The sequence below is a fragment of the Ursus americanus genome, chromosome 11, assembly GCF_024610735.1.
Source record: "Ursus americanus isolate L20-20 chromosome 11, mUrsAme1.1.p, whole genome shotgun sequence".
Taxonomy (NCBI): Eukaryota; Metazoa; Chordata; class Mammalia; order Carnivora; family Ursidae; genus Ursus; species Ursus americanus.
In genome coordinates, this window is record NC_142137.1 from 20,695,414 (window position 1) to 20,715,548 (window position 20,135).

The 20,135-nt window shown below is 32.1% G+C and overlaps 1 pseudogene; it reads left to right on the top strand.

Moving 5' to 3' along the window:
* The first annotated feature begins 2,871 nt into the window (after positions 1-2,871).
* LOC123798581 (cerebral cavernous malformations protein 2 homolog) overlaps positions 2,872-20,135 on the top strand; it is a 96,482-nt pseudogene continuing 79,218 nt past the window's right edge.

Sequence of the window (20,135 nt, forward strand, 5' to 3'; positions counted from 1 at the left end):
CACAGTAAAGCATTTAGAGTGAATAATGTCTGGAAATCTTTAGAATATTTGATATTAACAGAAAATAAGTCAAAGTGAAGACTCAATTTGATCTGTGAAGTGTTCCTAAGAGACTGACCCCTATTTATAAAATAGGTATATATGACCTCAGTTTTACCATTTTGAGTTTATATACTTTATCATGCCTCTTTGTTAAGACTTAACTTCTCATCACTAACAGTACTACTGACGGCACTGTGACATTAGTCGGCCATATTCATCCACAGATAAAAATGTTAAGAATTAAATTAGAAGATAATTTAGTTAATAAAAAGTATGGTATAGATAAGATCTGTATTTTATTTGGAAACATTTTGTAAAGTCATTAAATATGGGACTTCCTCAATCCAAATTTTAGACTCACACCTATTCTTACTCTACACTCTTCCTCAGTTATTTTATGCACATTTGGGCTTCACAAACCATTTGCAAAAAGATTTTATACACACTATGTTGTTGATCCACATCCTTTCACTCAAAAGCACCTAGAAAACTACATGATTGAAATCAATGATGTTGTGTGAGTTCAAAATGCATTTTAAAACCTTTCATTTTAAACAATCAAATAGAAATAACACTTAAATAAGTATGCCATCGTGGCCTGTTTGTATAGTTTTCCCTTTTAGAGATTCAAGTTCCTCATAATTAGAGATGAACAATTTGTCAAATGTAATGCTTTCTGAACATTATTAAAGGGACTGAGAATATTGTTTTGAGATTAACCTTAATAATTCGAAAAGTGAAGTATGTTTTCAGGATCTGCAAAAATATGTCATTTGCAATGAATAAATAAGTTTCTAATATTATTTTCTTTCTAATATTTTCTTCAAGTAATAAAGTGTAAATAAAAGATAATTGAGTAGTCAAAATAAACACATAAAAAGTTTAAAATATTTTGTTCTCTTTATTATTAAATGAGAAAATATAGTTCTAGGGAATAAGATTCTAGGTTGTGGAACTTCAAAAAACAATACAAGTATTTGTACATGTATGCAAAAATAGCAGAATATTAACTGACTAAAAGAATCCTTCCACTTTATTTGTTGTTTCTATCTCCAACTATGGACAATGATTATAGTTTTTTTTTTAATTTTTTATTTATTTATTCGGCAGAGATAGAGACAGCCAGCGAGAGAGGGAACACAAGCGGGGGAGTGGGAGAGGAAGAAGCAGGCTCATAGCGGAGGAGCCTGATGTGGGGCTCGATCCCATAACGCCAGGATCACTCCCTGAGCTGAAGGCAGATGCTTAACCACTGTGCCACCCAGGCGCCCCAATCATTATAATTTTTTAAAGATTTCAGAAGGGATGATTTTAATGACTAGTTTGGCTACCAGTGTTGGGATGTGTCAAGAATGTTAAGCTGACATGAAAGATTATTTTTTCTACTAAATTGTGATTTAGAGAATTATTTTAAAAAGCTCTTATTTTATTAATCAATATTGTTTTTTTAAACACACGTGTGTATTAATATTTGTAAGGAAAATAAACTTATGTTAGTTCCAAAAAATTTACTGACATTCTTTTCTCAATCTATTTTACTTCGTTTACTTATATTTCTAGATTTCTCTTAATCTTTGATAATGTACTTTCTTTTTTGATTTTGACCATTTTAAAGATTGTATCAACTATTTTAAAATAAAATACTTCTAGCATAAATTAGTGAGCTATGACATATTGAATGTCTATTTTATATTATTATTTAATAATCAATTTTTATGTCAGTATTTTGGAATTTTATTCTTGTCCTCTGGGAAGACAAGAAGAAATCACTCATATTTTCACTACTACTGTAAGTCATATTGATATAAAAAGTTATAAAACCTGCATATTGTAAGAAAATTCAAATACAACAGAATACTGTAAAATATCTTAAAAGTTTATCCTCCCCTCCCTCCTTTTTCAACAATATACCCTCTGCAAACAAAATTTCTTAGGTATATTTCTATAAAAAATGAATATGTAGGAAGATAGGTAGGAGAAGAAAGGGAAGAAGAAAGGGGGGGTAAACAGAAGGGGGAATGAACCATGACAGACTATGGACTCTGGGAAACAAACTGAGAGCTTCAGAGGGGAGGGGGGCGGTGGGGGAATGGGATAGGCTGGCACGTATTGCATGGTGCACTGGGTGTTATACGCAAGTAATGAATCATGGAACTTTACGTCAAAAACTAGGGATGTACTGTATGGTGACTAACATAATATAATAAAAAAATTATTAAAAAAATGAATATGCTAGTTTAGTTATACTAGTTTATTTATTTATGCTATTTTATACCATTTATTTTCATAAAAGGAAATATGCTATGGAAATTGATTAGCACATTGTGTTTATGTGTTTTATATCTTAGAAATAATTTTATATCAGAACTTAATTGTTAGGGGCGCCTGGGTGGCACAGCGGTTAAGCGTCTGCCTTCGGCTCAGGGCGTGATCCCGCCGTTGTGGGATCGAGCCCCACATCAGACTCCTCCGCTATGAGCCTGCTTCTTCCTCTCCCACTCCCCCTGCTTGTGTTCCCTCTCTCGCTGGCTGTCTCTATCTCTGTCGTATAAATAAATAAATAAATCTTTAAAAAAAAAAAAAAAAGAACTTAATTGTTAGCCTCATTATTTTAAATACAGAAGGGTATTTAGGGTTTTTTTTTTTAACAGAGATGAAAAACATCTTTGTATATGCATTTATTAATTTTGTAAGTGAATCCATAGGTTTATTTTCTACAAAATAATTAATATTTCCATTTTGACATACATTGTCAAGTGTAATTGATTATAGTATTGTTCTAAATATTCATGGCTGTCCCTATAAATCTTGTCCTAATCCCTGACTAAGATGACAGGTGAATATGAGAGATATGGACCTCAGGTTTTAGAAAAATTTCAAGAGGGTGAGTTACAACTGGTGAAGTACGGAATGCTGTGGCAGCTTAAAAGTTGCTGAGGGGGCTGACCTAGTTTTAAGGTTAGAAAAGATATCCCTTATGATGTGATATTTATGATTAGTTCAAAGAATGAGTAGGAATAAAATAAGGAACAGTCAAATTTATGTTACTCTTAAGAGATACACAGTGATTGCAGAATCAACCTTTATATTTATACACAATCACAAAAAAACAGTGAATATGACTAATATCCTACATACATTTTTCCAAGCAAATAATATTTCCATAGGCTTTTTAGATCAACTCTTGCTCAATATCTCTTAAAAGAATGTCCCTAATTTTTAAATAGTACTTTGTAAAGCATAAAAAATTGTAAACTATTTCAAATTCCTCAACTAGTGCATAAAGTCATAAAAAAGGGAAAGTTTGCTAGGTTGTAAGAATAAGACACAAAATGACAGCTAAGGCCTGTCTAGCTTTTGCTATATTTAAAGTTCATCTTGTAAACCAAGATGAAAAACATGTTCAATTTGTGTTTGAAAAGAAAGAGAATAAAAAACATAATCCCTGAGTTTGGGGAATTATAAAACATAAAGTCTTTTAGAGAAAATTGGTCCTATAACCAAGATTCATACAGCTATGTTGACTTGACAGTTTGTATAATAAAATGAAAATACTTTACCAAAAATTTTGTTTACATTATGCAAGTTAACACTTTGAAATGACTGAGTTCATTTTCTGCCAACTTAAAATACAGCTGTTATAATGTTTATCCAGAGCTCATTTGAAAGCTTCTACTGAATGAGCTAGAATGTGTGTGTGTATATATTTATGAATAACTTACTAGAAATAGGCAGAGGGTCTCGTTCCTTTACTTCATATAGTGACTCTCTAGTAAATGTTCTATATGCCAGATACTTAGATACCTAATGAAATTTCTGAAATTTGACTCATCTTTTCTTCTTGAAGAATGTATTAAAAAAATAAAGCTCAAATAAAGGGGAAGTTTAGAAGCAAAGTTACATTAATAAATAACTTGGTCTTTTGGTGAAAGTTTTAAAAAAAGGAAGAGAATTCATTTACTTGAACAGAATATCAAGCACTATTTTCTCAATTACAATACACAAGGTAGGTGTTAGCTTTGATAATATTTTATATCACATTGTTCAAAATTTAATATCAGAATATAAAAAATTCAGGCATAAGAGGTTACTTGGTATTTTCAAATTACCATTTACTTAATTCTAGCTGCACATCGGGCAAGGAAATAATTTGGTAATATTTTTTTTTTCAGATTACTACATAGAAAATGGTTTTATATCCCTTCTACATTCTATTCCAACAATACTACACAATTGCCAACTATCTATAAATAATTAGGTGTGCATGAACATACACATATACACTCCACACTCCATCTCCACATTAACACAAATATTAAGATGAAATATACTGATATATCCCTATCACATATAAGGTGTTCCGAAACCATCTCCTTAATATTAAAGACTGTTAGCATGCTTGTGTTAGTCAGAATTAAACTTTAATACAATAAGACCTAGAAATTACTTTTACATAAATTTTCCATTTTATCTATCAGCAATCTCATAAATACTTTCTCTTTTTACAAGGCTTAAACATTTAATCTATTTATGGTACCTTAGTATAAATACTATTAAGATGTTTCAACACAATTCAGAAAAAATAAAATTCAAACTTTCCTTTGGTGGAGTCCAACTTATTACCAAAATTTGAAAAAGTAATATGACACTGCCTAGAAATTTTGTTTGAGAGTTTTACTGAAGTTTATATTATTTGATTAGTTTCTTTCTTTAACTATGATTATATAAAAAACTTCTAGCAGTGATAAAACAGTAAGAATGAGTCTCAAGAGAATTTGTAGAAATAGAACTATGGAGTTAAGAAAGGAAACTTGGAAAAGAACTGGTTTATTATTTTACCCAAAGAAAACACTCCTTCACAAAATCTCAAATAGGTCTATTTCAATATAATTTTTATAAGACTTGGAAACCATACGAACTATTCTCTCATCTTAAAAACATTTGGAGTACAGAATAACTAAATTTTTAGAATGTGTGCTTATTAAGTACAAATAAATCCCATGGGTTATTTTTGCTTAAACGAGACGTCGTTAAGAGAAAATAATGCCTAATACCTTATGGGTTACATATATATGAAAAAGCTATGAAATACTAAAGTATATTAGAAAATATTAATAAGAATGTATATGAAAAAATGCAGAACTCAAGAAGTGAAGATACATCTTTTCTTCTGATTTTTTTTTTCCTTTAGGAGACTATTACAAAATAATAAAATGAAGCCAGGATGCATGTCTTTGTGAAAAAGCAATATTATCTTCAATAATACAATATGTGAGCATATTATGAGAAAATAGTGTAATAGGTGAGAAATCAAAACATCAGGGAAAACAAAAGTACAGTACTCAAGCATAAAAATAAGAACATTTATAAGACTATAAATTTAGGGATAAAGAAAGAAGTATCTTTATAAAGATTATACAAGCAAAACAGTTAATAAGGCCTTGAGGGAGAGATTAAGAAGGCATTTGAGTTAATGCCAAGCTTCACACTGGTAAAATTGAGAGTAATGGAGTTAGGAAGAGTGGAAGGGTGCTTAGCAGAAAATTTCAAAAGTCTGACCTAGTCACATTGAGTTAGATGGCAACAGAACATACCAGAAGATGTCACAGGTAAAGGTACAGATAGTAAATCGAATAAAGCAGAACATGTCATGGGTTGAGAGACCCATGGAACTGCAATTGATTGGATGGTAAATGAAGACATGGGAAAAGATACAGACCAGTGGTAAGAGAATAGAAGAGAATATGAAAGGAAAAAAAATGGTAAATAGATTATGTAGAGTGAGTAAAATATAGAAATCGCTGGGTAAGTTGCTGATATTATAACTAAAAAGAGAAAGGGAATTCTTTTACGGTGAACAGATATCCGACATTTTTGAAATGGAGTAAGAAGATTAAGAAGATTTATGGGATTTCAAGTTGGAAAAATATAGAGATCTGATGACGACAACAAAGTACTGACAATTAGTACTCATATCTCGAGTAGGGGTATGGAAGGAGGTTGAGAGCTTGGGAATGTATAAAAAACACAGACCAGTTAATTTCATAAGGGCAGTAGCTACCATACAAAAGGAGTCTTAAATGAAGACACTGGCTAAAAGTGGGTTGTAAGAGATCATGACGAGAATTGGATGACTGAAAGCCTAGGTACTTTTGTAAATTGCCTCTTCGGGGACCAGATATAAAGAAGATAATAGTAGTTGGAAAGAAAAAACATGCTTTGCAGCTGCAAAATCAAAGCAAGACTGACAAGAGGGGAAAAAATGATGAGAGTGATAAGAAAAGAAGAGGCTGCGTGTTTAAGGATAGATGCCATATAAAGGTAAATGAATTTACTTCTGAAGTTTAAAAATACTGAAAACTTTTCTTAAGAAATCTCTTCTCTGTGACCATGTTATTACTGCATCTATGTTTATTCACAGCTTGACATCTGTTTATATTTTCAAGATAATGAAAAGAAAACCCCCTGCCTATGCCAAACCACACTGTCTTTTCTCTTTCTCTCTCTTCAAAAGAAATAGCTGAAAGAAGTAAAGCCAATGATTCTTAGAGAAAAATTCAGCCAAAAGTTACCTTTATTAAATAGGAGTACCAAAAAATCAGTACAGAGCATTGTTGAGACCAAAAGAAATTTGTACAAAGGAAAACTTTTGGCTTGCTTTCTCTTTCTTTCTTTTTCTCTTTCTCTTTCTTTCTTTTTCTCTTTCTCTTTCTCTTCTTTTTTCTTTCTTTCTTTCTTTCTTTCTTTCTTTCTTTCTTTCTTTCTTTCTTTCTTTTTTTCTTTCTCTCCTTCCTTCCTTCCTTCCTTCCTTCCTTCCTTCCTTCCTTCCTTCTTCTTTTGATCTTCTAAATAATGAACAATGTATTCAGTAATTTAAAGTTTAATTTTACTGAATTTTTATTTAGAATATTTATAAATCGAAGTATTTTCAGAGAATAATGCATCATGTCCCTCAAACAGCTAGCATTTCGACACTTCCTTCATACCCACCAACCAAAGCAATAATCCTAATTTATATAATTTGTCCAATCAGTCCATGACCCCACACACCTTCTTCCCCATTTCTCATTTCTTTGTACTTTCTGAAACCGCCCTCCCAAACCAACAGACTACTTACTCTATGTCAAGGCTCTCTCCTCTTTCCTGCAGTAAATTAATCCTAAATCTTCCCCGAGGAAATTGCTTCCTTGCAATCTCCTCAGAAGATGAGTACTTAGATTCACGAGGCTCCTCAGAGATGGGATTTGTACTTACTCCTTCTTGATCCCTGTTACTTCACCACAATTATAAGATAACAAAACCAGTTCTGTTGCATGCTGAGACCTTCAGCTACATGACCACTTTCTATTCTACATTTTGCCTTCTCCATTCTTTCTTGCCATATACTCCTGTCCACCACATCCATTGAACCCTGGTTCAGTTTTCTTCTTCACCTCAAGACCTGTCATTGTTTTAAGGGACTCCAAATCCCAAAGCCTTCTCTGTCAATCTCTTCACAACCTTATTTCAACTGACCTAATTTCTGCCATTTTAGTAACCCATTCCTACAGTCAAAATTTAGGTCACAATCACAATAGTACTGACCATTTTACTTTCTTTCAATAAACCACTCCTCTGTTATTGTCACTTCCTTCCTACCTAATGAGATAGCCATGGCCTATCATTTCAGCAACATATCTTCACCAGTATCCTAAACTCCCTTGCACCTCTAAATTTGGTTGCATTTATTTAATAAAACTTCAACTTTTGATGAATCCAAATATTTTCCCCCTGATGGCTCATTTAAGGTAATCAAAGTACCAAATAGGTTCCTTAATGCTTATTTCATCTTTTAAGATTTTACATTAACAAACAGAAATTCTGGGTTCCGTTCTTATCTCTGATAGATAAGATAGATAGATATCTATCTCTGATAGATATAACCTTGGTTAAGTCATTCGACTCTTAGTTTCAGATTTCTAATATATAAACCCAGACTCCTATTATCTCAAGAATTTTTGAGATTTATGTGACTATCAAATGTGATAATGCATGTGGAAACTCGTAAGAAAAAATTTAATTATTTGTACAATTTCAAGTTGTACAGTGTGGGAGGGACAATGATTCAGCCTTCTAATGCCTGGTGCCAGGTAGCCACTCAGCAGTATCACTTTTACTCAGTGTAGATATAACACCATACATCTCAATTAGTTGATTCCACAGATAGCCCCATGTACCTGCTGTAGGTCCTATCAGAATGTCTTAGGTATAATGAAAAAACTAGGAATGGGAAAACAGCATGGTTCTAAATATAGTGGAATACTGTCTACTCCAATATTGCACAGAGCTGATCTACATGATTTGATTAGCTTGGAGTAGGTGATCTTAAATATTTTCTATTTATTTAGAGTCATACTTGAGAAAAATTGATTGAAATAAACAAACTGAGTTGGACTGTCAGCATAGGATAACTATAGATAGGACAAGGTAGTTGACTTCAGATGTGATCCAGTATAGGTTACACATCAATTTTTCCAACTGCCTCAAAATCAATGTACCTCTTAGGAATCCAGGAAAAATATTCACTACTTCTTAGATAGATGATGCCAGGCTGTTGTTTGTATGTATCTTAAGCCTGTCACCTATTAAAAATAAAATAAAAATATTTGATAGTATGTACAGAGAATTCTGAATATTTATTATTCAGAGTTACAGTATCACTCGTTATAAGGGATAAAAGATTTTACTTCTTCAAATACTTAAAATTATACCACTATGTAATAAACATGACTCAAGAGAACTATATCCTTACAAACAAAAAAAAATAAAATAAAATTCTTTCCTATAGATATCTCCCACTTAAAGTAAAACAAATCTGCAAACTTTTGTATTCAAAAGAGAGGTAGCCAAGTTCAGGGGAAAGAGTCTTAATAAAGATGACCCAAGTTTACTCCTAGATTTGCCTGTGAGAAGTCATGTGACCTTAGGCATTTTCTTTAACTTCTCTGAACTTCAGTTTCCTCACCTATGATATGGAGACAGAAAACTCCTACAACATAGAGTTGTGAAGATTAAATTAGTCAGAAGAGTTGTAGTGTTTAGCACATAGCAAGCAGTCAATAATTGCGAGGTATTACTATGAAGCAAAATTAGAAAACATTTTATAAAAATGGATGTAACTGGATTTTCAAAAAAAATCAGTTCTCTTAGTGTATTTATTTATAAAATTATTTTTTTTTGAGAGAGAGAGAGAGAGAGCATGTGCACTGAGGGGGAAAAGGGCAAAGGGAGAGGGAGAGAGAGAATCTTAAGCAGGCTCCACGCTCAGCATGAGCTGAGCCTGAATCAAGAGTTGGACACTTAACCAACTGAGCCACCTAGGTGTCCCTTATAAAATTACCTTTTTAATTTTGTTTACACTGATAATTTATGAGCTTCACCATTCATTTATTTACTTATTTCTTCCTCAACCTATTTTGCAGCATAAAATGTGATAAGTACTTGCTCAGTGTTGAATTTATCATAGTAAAATGCTCATACTCCCTTACCCAGAAGGAGCTCAGATGCTCCCAGTAGGGAAGATAAACAGATTAACACACTCATCCAATACAGAATGATGGAAGATTTGACAGCCCTACTTGTAGGATGCTTTGAGACCTACACCAGCACCTCAGCCTTATATTGACCTTAAAATCCTATTAGAGGAACTGATTCTAGTAAAACTAATCCTTAAAAAAAGATGTGGGGTGGTGGACTGGATTTTAGAAAATAATACAGCATATGTAGAAAAGTAAATTAAAAAATGAAATTCAAAGATCCAGGAAACTAGAATTTGAAACAAACAGGAAAAGAATTATGAAAGGTGATGTTAAAATGCAGATAGAGGTGGGGGTACAAAGTGGTCTTTCTATGTCATTTAAAGTTTTTTCAACTTAATGTGTGGACAGAGAAACACTGACATGTTTTAAACATAGTTTGTTCATATTTTTGAGGGTCATTCCGGGTCTAAGACAGAGAATGGTTTCAAATGGGAACAATCTAGAACTTATTCTACCTAAGTAGAGCTGGGATGGCTGACCTAATTAGAGCTTGTAAGTCATCTCTCTCTCTACCTAAGTCCTCTCCACATGCTATGTTAGCTTTCTCACAGCATGGTGGTCAGACTTCTTACATGAGTGTTCTAACAGATAGTAGAGACTGCTCTTAAGTCCAGGTCCTGGAAGCTGACACTTCTTCCATATTCTGTTGGTCAAAGCAGATACCAAACCTTACCCAGATGAAAGGTGAGGGATCATTGACCTTAACTCTTTATGGGTATATCAAAAAATTATTTTTGGCCATCTTTAATTTGCCACACCCATTATTGTTACTAATTTATTTCATGAGAATTGACAGAGAAAAAAAAGTGATAGAACACCAGGGTAATTGTTAGATTTCTAGCTATTGAAACTCCAAAAAGGAAAATGGTTTGAAAAGAAAAAAAAATGAATTCTATCTGGGTAACTGTCAGACTATTCAGGAGAGATAGACAACAGTTGCATTTGGATCTGGAGACCAAAAACTGGGAACTCCTTTGGAATTAGGCTTACAGTTACTCATCCACATATTATGCAAATGGCAACTGAAGATCTGACAGTGAAGATGAACATTCACGGAAATCAGAGAGAACAGAGTAGGATCCTCAGAAAATGGTAGAAGAAACGGCCACTTTTGTATGGGCAGAGAAAGGCCAGTGACATATACTGGAAAAGAGTAGTCAGGTATGTAGGTAGAAAGGGAAGAGAATCTGTTACCACAAAACCCACAAAAAGATAGCATTTTTTTTTAAAGAGAGATGTTCAATCATGTCTTGTGTTACTGAGAGACTAACTGACAGTTTATATATATATTTTCCGTTGTGTGTTGTTAAAGCAAAATTCTTAGTGAATTTAGTAAGTGCATGGTAGTAGTTCTCTAAGAAAAAGAAATCAGATCATAATGAGTTTAGGTAAGAATGAAAGTTGAAAAAAAAAGCTAAAGATAAGAGAGATTCTTTTTTTTTTTTTTTTAAGATTTTATTTATTTATTTGACAGTGATAGAGACCGCCAGCAAGAGAGGGAACACAAGCAGGGGGAGTGGGAGAGGAAGAAGCAGGCTCATAGTGGAGGAGCCTGATGTGGGGCTCGATCCCATCACGCCGGGATCACGCCCTGAGCCGAAGGCAGACGCTTAACCACTGTGCCACCCAGGCGCCCCAAGAGAGATTCTTGACAATGTGCTATTGTCAAGAATAACAAAGAATGTTTTTATGTAAATTCATTTATCACATAAAAACATAAGAATACACAGCTTAATACATTCTAACAGAGTAAGTGCTAATGGGGTGCCTGGGTGGCTCAGTCAGTCCAACACTTTATTTTGGCTCAGGTCATGATCTCAGGGTCCTGAGACAGAGCCCTTGGTTGGGTACTGCGCTCAGCGGGGAGTCTGCTTCTCTCCCTTTCCCTCTCTCTCCCCACTTGCTCACTCACGCATGCTCTCTCTCTCAAATAAATTTAATAAACACATAAATAAATAAATCTTTAAAACAAAGTGAGCACTAGTGTAATGTACACCCAGATAAGAAAGCTATCGATGCTATAAACCTCCCACCCATACCCTTTGCTTTATTCCAGTCATATCTTTCTCCAAAAGTAACCACAATCTTGACTTCTAACATCATAGACTAGTTTGCCTGGTTTTGAATTTTATGTAAATGGAATCATAAGGCATATATACATCTGCATCTGGATTCTTTTACAAAATACTGTGTTTGAGAGATCCATCCATTTTGTTGCATGTAGTTAACTGCATTTATTCTCATTGCTCTTGCTGTGTAGTATAGATAAGTGTATTTTGAAGAAAAAAATTAGAAGTTCTCTCATGTTCTGAAATCACAATAAATAATTCTGTATAACTTTACACAGTGAAAAATACCTGTGATACAGAATAGCAAACCTGGTAATAGTTTCAAATATATATGAAAAGATGATGTATTATAGAGAAGGCATTGCAAACCAGTGGAAATAAGATTAAATGTTCAATAAGTGATGCTGAAAGAATTGGTTTTCCATATGGCAACAAAATAAAATACTCTTATACACACACACAAAAATATTTAGGTAAATCAAAAGCCTAATAGAAAAGGTAACATTTTAAAATACCGTATTTTATAATAAACAATAATTTCTTAAACAACATAAAGAAATAGGCAAGAATAAAATACTGATATAATTACATTAAATTTCAAAAATAGACACAATAATAAAACTTAACAAGGATAACACATACTCAAATAATACATCTGTAATACATATAACCAACAGAAGTTAGTATCCTGTAATTATATATACAGCCCAAAAGAAATCAAGTGAGGAAGAAAAGTCCGAAGGGAATGTAAACAACATGATAATAATGATTAACAAAGGTTCCTCCAGTGGTCAATAAAAATTTGAAAACATGTCCAGCCTATCACCAGTGAACTAAACACTACCAAATTCAGGTTCTGATTGTCTGATGAAGGAAGGACAGGAACATTATTAGGGAGAGGGGTCTATAGGTCTTGACTACTAAATAAACCATGTCACATATTTAATTGTAAGTATTTAAGTATGGAAAATGATAGCATTTGATAGAGCTGAGTAATAGGTACACTTTTTCACATAGTTTTCTTTTTGGTATATTTCTATATGACTTAAGCATTTATATTATAAGTTATTAAAATTATTTCTGGTTTGCTTGATTTTAAATGAAAGATAACAGTATATGTATAAATACTGATTTGAATAAACCAGAAGAAAGATAGAAGATACAATTGAGAGATATATTAATTAGAATGCAATTTCCCTGAAAAATATAGGGAATTTCAAAGATATTTTCCTTGAAAATTGTAGGGTATCTTCCTTTATTGTGGATCTGGGTTAAGAAAATAAATTAATGACAGAGATTAAGATGTGTTTTAAATTGGAACTAAGTTTGGAACCTGAGAATGTTATCATGTTTGGGAAATGTTCGTTTTAAAAGTCAGCTTTGTGTTTGGACTTATTTTTCTTTTTAATTTTATTATGGTTTCAATTTCATTTTAAATATTATATTATATAAATATATAAATGCTATGTATATTTGGTCCATCAATATTTTCTTATAATTTTGTGACTTGAGAAAAGTGAAAAAGTTGTAGGATGTCTGACAAATTTTTGTAGTAAACATTTTAAATGTTAGACCTTCAAAATACTTGAAGTTTCTTTAAAGTGCCCTCTTAGAGGTTTCTCTTTTAACATTTTAGACACATTTGGCTTTTCTAAAGCTAGGTATCAAGACAAAGAGATCCTGCAGAACATGCGATATCCAATCTGTCATGGGAGGCTTTGCTGCCATTTCTAAGAAATCTCCCTTTTTGGGTATGATCTTTCCTAGAATAGAAAAAGATTTCAGCCAGAATACAACCTGCAATCAAATGTCATTTCACCATTCCAGAATTACTTATAAGTCTCATTAGAGTTATCTCTGTTTCTGTATGAATAGTAAATATGATATAAATTTTCATGCAAGTAAGAAAGTATGAGTAATAAAATAAATTCATTATAGTGAATATTTTAAAGGTAAAAACATGGAAAATATGCTTTATTTCCTTAAGATGAACAGATTTGTAGTTCTAGAAGGAGATAATTAATCTTCCTTTATATACTGACTGCCATCGAATGGGCTATCGTTAACTTGGGTTGTCACTGTCTAGTTTTATATATATATATACATATATATATACATATATATATATACGTATATATATATGTATATATATGTGTGTGTGTGTGTGTAGAGAGAGAGAGAGAGAATATGTGTATATATGTGTGTATGCATGAGACTGTATATGAATACATACAGCTAAAGAACCACATCCAACTTTAATAATATATGGATATTTATCTGTGCTTTAAACTTCAAAATAAAATGCTTAGAGTTTAACAGTTTAAAATATGTGGCCATCTCTTTCTAAAGGAAACAGTATTTGTCTTCTCAATAAGAATAACTGAAATAAAACACTAACAAAACCTTGCATATTTCCTATTTCAGATATTGCAACTAATGCATATCTAAAGTATAAAGTATAATTATTTTTTAAAAAATGTCTCAGAAGTAAAACATCTAAATATTCATTACCAGTAGCTGAAATATTTCTCTTAGATCTCAGTTTCAGTACTGATCAAATTGTAAGCAGTAATAGGCAGGAAAATCTTCACAAACAAAAGCCTTTATGTACAAATAGTGAAAGGGCTTATAATAGAAATTATGACAATACTAAAGACACAATTTCCTTTTAACAAAATCTAATCAGAAAAAAATAAAAATAGAAAACAAATATCAGACATAGGATAAATCTGATGATTTGATTTTATCATATCAAGAAATTTCTCATATTATCCACTCAATAACAGAGAATGATATTATTAATTTTCAGAGGTATCCTTTTAAAGGCATCTTAATCAAGATGAAAATTAATTATTAAATTATTTTATTCATAAGCCAGTATAAATAATTAGTAAAATATTTTTAGCTCTACTGCTTCATCAAGATTTATATGATGCCTTGATAACTTGGCCACAGAGCCTAGAGAAAGAGGTATGGATATGTTTACAATCAGACTTATGAACAGGGAGTGAGTGGACCTCTTCATACTCCTTAATAACATGGAATACCCATCCTCTACAGGAGAAACAAGCAGCCCTGATGTGGAGCCCAACAAAAAAATAACGTGGGACGGAATTCATTACAAGGATGGAATTCCTCAAATAATTTCTGCATACTGGATAGCACACATTTGTTGTTCTAAATGCTCAGGTTGAGAGAGGGGATGAACAATCCTAAACAATCCGTGAGGATATTCTTCAATGACAGAAATTAGAATGATCTTTCAGAGAGGGACATGCTTTAAATTTGAAAACCTTAACAACGGTATTATATAATAGGAGTCATAACCAAAGCGATGGAAGAATTTTGGAACAGGCTTTTAAGAATAGACACATGTAAACATATGACCTCTCATTACTGTTACTTCTCTGTAATTTTAAACTGAATTGTGAGGCTAACAGAAAAGCACATAAACCAATGAAATGAATGTTGTCCCCAGCATGAAAAATGGCATGAATATAGTATAAAAGGAAATTTTTCACCCATGGTGAGAAGATGATGAACATAAGAACAATAACAGAGGTTGATCCCATCATAATTGTATTATAGCTATTTCCACAAAAAACCCCTCATACACCAGGTTAATAAGGACCCAAATTCTGTGGAAAGATAGATTAATGCTCATATTTTAGTTAAGAACCCACAGTAAAAATATGAATACCTGTTATATTGGTTTTTTGTCTGCTTTTTGAATCACATTGAATTTGTTTCACAGGTTAGTAGGATGCAGTCACATACTAGGCTAGTTTTCCATAAATGAAAGATAGATTTAAAATAATTTCATATATATGTTTAATAATCCACAAATTAAAATTGTCTAAATATCAACAAAACATTCAATAACGAAATTTAATAATCAAAATAGAGGATGCAGTTGTATCCACTTATGTATGGAATTCAATTAATGGGATCCAATTGATATTTTTTCCTAATTTGTGCTGTAGTTTTCAGTACTCATAACCTCTGATGACATAAATGATAGCTCAGACTTTGAGCTTACTGAGAATATAAAGAAGATTTGAAACTTTGATAGACTTAACAATTGTCTTATTTAAATGGTCACTGATAGATTCAGAATCATTTTAATACTTGATGAACTATCCCTTTTTCCTATATCATTATAATTATCAATGAAATACCTTAGAAATGTTTCAAAAAAAAATCAACACCACTGCTGAATTTCACATACACAAAGCCAAAATTAAGTCATGTCCTAACATGTATCAGTTAGACTACAATGGACAATGACTATGTAGTTTGCAGTTTCCAGAAGTTAAAATATACATTACACCATGAGCAGTGTTGACACTGTAAACAGAACCAGGGTTTGACATATATATATGACAATTATATAAATATAAATATATTTATGTATGATATGTAAAAGACTATCTGTAGGAACACTTGAATTATAGAGAAGGCTTTTCTGTGATTTCCTTTAAAAGCAATTTTCCCCATGCTTGTTTTCCTTGTCTTTTTAAATATCTCCAGACCATTTCAGTACTAAGGCTGCTAATTAACTGTCAATATAACAAACACTCTTTCCTCTCCTTACAGGGAGATCACAGTGTGATAGCTGAATCCTCAAACATAATGACCTAATATGTGTTGAACTGCAACTGAAAAGGGAGTAACCAGGAAAGGCTTTAAAATGTGATATTTTTATTTTTTAATAAAATGTTTAATATCAGGTAAAATATCAGAATACTGCCAGCCAAGAGTATTTGAACCAAGATTAGAGTCACACTGAAGGTTATAGTTAATAGGAAAATAGGAATAATTGAAACAATAGTATGGATCAGTTATTTTATTTTTTGAAATCTGAATCAATTCTGTTGAAAGCATTAAAAATGGGATAGGCTGGTGATGGGTATTAAGGAGGGCACGTATTGCACGGTGCACTGGGTGTTATACGCAAGTAATGAATCATGGAACTTTACATCAAAAGCTAGGGATGTACTGTATGTTGACTAACATAATATAATCAAAAATATTATTATTAAAATAAATAAAAAGCACTGATAAAATGAAAAAAAAAGAAAGCATTAAAAATGACCAACTATGTACAGGATTATATGAATTAATTATTTCTAATCTTCACTGCAATATTATTTTAATATTTTAGGCCCTTATTTTTTCCTACATACGGGACAATTTTCACGGTTGATTTATAATAACTTCAAAAATTGACATGTGTCCCAAAACATGCAAACAAATATATAAAAATGAAAATTTTCCAGATCAGTATGTTAATAATCTTCTTTCATCCTGAATGAATACTATTGCTAGATGCTGAAAAAACAATATTGAAGGAATGCTAGATTTGTAGGATAAGTAATGAACACCTTTTAGTATTGAATTGGAGGTCCCTTTAAAAAAAATCTAAGTACAGAAAACCACTAGCTAGGTTAAATTGATTAGCACTCAGTATGCTATCTGGGCTAGAAATACAAATTTGGAAGTATGAGCACATAGATGATAGAAAAACAAACGGGCCTATGGAATTGCCTGCTGATGGTATGCTGAGAAAGAAGAGAAATGGATTACAGACTCCTAAGAGACAGCAATCAAGCCTGTAGGGATAGACTAAGGAAAGAAAGCCAACAACAGGAATTAAGAAAGAAACAAAGAGCTATCTTTGCCCTTTCCATTTCTTTAGCTGCACATTATCACCAGCCAACAGGTGTTAGGGTTTCTTCTGTTCAATGTCACTAGTATATTGTTTCTTCTTTCAGGATCTACTAATACCTGTAACTTTACATACATCAGCAAACCATAAGGTCTCTCCTCCAGTTGCAGTTAGCTTTCATCTCTTCAATCCCAAACTCTACCTCATGTTCAGTTCCTGCCTTCTCTGGAAAAATGCATGCTGTTGTTATATCCTACACACTTTACTACTTATTATTTCCACTATATAAGGCAGAATTTATGCTCACTACCTAAAAGAGAAATTGGCAACAATTACAAACAGAATACTTGCCAGTCTTAGTAAATGTGATATTGAACTCACCTTGTTTTACTAAATGGGAATGGTTGAGACAGTCTTTCATAAGAAGAAAGCATACATCCTTGGGAATTAACACGGGCAGGAGGAATGTAACAGAATAGCACACATGGATTTCAGGTGTCAGATAAAAATCAATGAGGTCACCAGCTCACAGACATAAGGACATGGCCCCTTTCAGTTTTATAATTTCAGAGCAAAATGTTCAAATCAATACCTGATGTCACTGGAGTTAGTGCAATCTTTTCTGCTGTAGGATATAAACTGATTTTTAATAGGTGGGATATAAACTAATTTTTAATAGGTGGGAGAACATTATTGATCTAATATTAGTTTGAATATGTATACATTAGAATCACCAAAATATTATATATAGATCATCTAATTAGGAAAATCTATTGAAGGAATGCATTAATTTCTCTGAGAAAAAGTGTCAAACTCATTCCTGTCCACCAGTCACTAAAGACAAAAAAATTCAATTCATTACTTATTTCATCATAAAACTTTTAGTCTAGATGTGGAGACAAATACAATATCAAGTTATGTTTTGTGTATGTACAGAATGATGACAGCACATAGGAAAATGTGAATATCTCTTTCTTAATTAAAAAAGTAGACATTTTATTTGAAGTTAAAAACTAACCTAATCATGGAATGGGGTCCACGTAGTCTTCATCAATGCAACTTGCTCACTTGCTGTTCCTTTCAATGTCTATTATCAGACATACTGGAACTTACTCTCTCACGTATAAATCTTGATTTTGAAAGTAGAGTGGTTGGATTTCTAGCAGTAACATTATATTTAGTTTTTTTTTTAATTTTCTATCCATATTTAACAAAGTCTTAATCTTTACAGGAAGTCATTGAATTCATATTACATTTATTGGGCAAGTTCATCAGGATCTCAAAAAGGGAGGAGGCAGTCATCTTGCCCACTTCACATTTGGGGGACTCCAGGGAAGAAACCGAGAGTTTCCATATAATGAGAACTGAACCTCAGATACAGAATATTTTCAAAGACCACAGAAATTCAAATTTGATTTGAATTCAAATTCAAAGAAAAGAAAAGAAAAGAAAAGAAAAGAAAAGAAAAGAAAAGGCATAAAAAGGCACAGTGCAACTGAGAGTAAAATGTTAACCTGAGAAAATCTCTAATTTGACTTGGGTCATTTTCTCAGTTTCTTTCAGCTAACTATTTGTTCTCCTTTTTCTTTCTCTCACATAAGAGGAAATAAATCAAGAGTGAGTTCATCAAAAATTCTCATATTTGCTCTTCCTTTATTTAAACTTACTTATTTCCTCCTTGTTTTTTTTAATTCTTTTTAACATCTAGTGAGTTTAAATAATATATTTTATATCAGCACAACCATTGCCTACAAATAATGCTATTACTGTTCTTCATTCTCTCTACTTTTCAAAGATTAGCCTCAGAATAGAGGTAGAAGCATGGAAATAAGTCCTTTTAGAACTGTATTTAACCCAGGCAGAAGTTCATCATACCAGGTTAGTTCTATGAGGTGACCATACATTATTTTACATATAGAAATAATGAGTTCTCACTAGAGTTAGAGAATGATTGGTCTATGAAAACCAAAAGCAGAAATGAAAATCAGTTGGTGATATATATTTATTTTTACTCATAGAATCAGATCATATTAAAATTTAGTTGTTTCATAAATACACATAAATACTTATTTCATTGAGGGAGTGTGTAGGATCTACGTTAGATTTTATGAAATGTGTTGCATATTGGAATCAGCTGCAGAGCCTTAAGTAAGGATGATCCCTAGGTTGCATCTATACCTTCATTAAATTGATCTTCACTAATTAAATTAATTTTCAAAATCTCTTAAAGCTATTCAGAAAAGATTCAGACACGCTAACCAAAATCATGTAAAGCACAGCTCTTAATATCATACTGGTTAAGCTATGCATATAAAGATACATAAATTAAGGAAGTATGGGAAAGTTCACTATGACAGTATTTTATGGTGACATTTTGCCAGATAATTCATACATATCCAAGTCCTGTTCACAACAATTCAACCTATTTCTCAAGGTACTAAACAAACACATATGCACAGAAAAAGAACAACGAAACTTTACTCATTTATTATCTGGGGTTTTAGAAAACTAAGCTAAATTAAGTGAGAAAGAGTAAATAATGATAAGAAGAAAATAATAAAATTACAACTGAAAATGTAGAAAAACATAAAGGACACTAAAATCAAGTTCCTTAAGAAAGTCAAAGAATTTGATAAATATTTAACAAGAAAAAAGATAAAAATTCTAATACTGGGAATGAAAGAGGGAATACAACTGGATTCTACAGACAAAAGATAACAAGAGCATATTATGAACACTACATGCTCAGAAATTCAACAAATTGCTTAAATCAATAAT